The 902-nt window shown below is 48.4% G+C and overlaps 1 protein-coding gene across 1 annotated transcript in view; it reads left to right on the plus strand.

Annotated features, from left to right (window-relative positions):
* OPHN1 (oligophrenin 1) overlaps nt 1-902 on the plus strand; it is a gene marked incomplete at both ends in the record, with an annotated part of 27884 nt that overhangs the window by 18221 nt on the left and 8761 nt on the right. The gene's annotated exons all lie outside the window — the stretch shown is intronic.

Raw genomic sequence — 902 nt, forward strand, 5'->3', positions numbered from 1 at the left:
ATGACAGTGTCACTTCTGTCCTGGTCACCACAGTGCCTGGCGCTGAGCCCAGATAAGAACAAGTAGCACATGCTCATTGCATGAAATCATCATGCAATGAGCAGCTTTTCTTCAGCCAAGGGTAGTGGGATGTCGAGCTCAGTTTGTACCTCCAAACCCCAATGGAACAGAGGGGAAACAATCAGCGAGAGATTCTGAGGACATGTCCCTTAGCAAAGGTTGTAAGAGAACAGTAGAGGTGGAATTTAGTTCCCTGGAGCTCCCACTCAACCAGGCCCCCCCCTCGCAGCAGTGGAGTGTGCCCTGCAGAGCCCTGGAGCACCAAGGGCCTTGGTTAGCTGGGCAAAGCAGCTCCCTCGGTCAGACTGTAATTATCTGGCTCTAATGAGCACAGAGTGAGCCTTACCAGAGGCATGAGCACACATCTGCTGTGTGCCCATGCTCCATCACACACTGAGAGCAATGTGGCTCAGGGTTTCACTAAATCAACTCTAATTTGAATAGATTAGAGCTGGTAAGAACTCAGTGGTATCATAGCCCTCCATGCCCAGCTATATATCATAGCCTGTCCTCTGGGATAGGGCTAAGAGACATCTGAGCTTGGTGTTGCTGTTGCTCAGAGCAGAGAGTATTGGTGCAAGCAACCTGCTGAAAAGGCAGGGATCCCCTGGGATGCCCCAGCACAGCCTGTGCTAGGACTGAGGTTAGTCCAGATATGTCCTCTGGCTGTTGTTTCCAGAAAAATTGTAAAAAGATAAACACCAAACACCCTCACTCCCCCCATAAAACCTCCCAACCAACAGCACTATGGTCTTGAGGAGAAATTCAGTATAAATGTTTGCACTAAACAAAAAGATATTTCACTATATATCTTAGATAGTCCTTCCAGATATCCTGGAAAA

Source organism: Acanthisitta chloris, unplaced genomic scaffold (genome assembly GCF_000695815.1).
Source record: "Acanthisitta chloris isolate BGI_N310 unplaced genomic scaffold, ASM69581v1 scaffold9484, whole genome shotgun sequence".
In the NCBI taxonomy this organism is placed as follows: Eukaryota; Metazoa; Chordata; class Aves; order Passeriformes; family Acanthisittidae; genus Acanthisitta; species Acanthisitta chloris.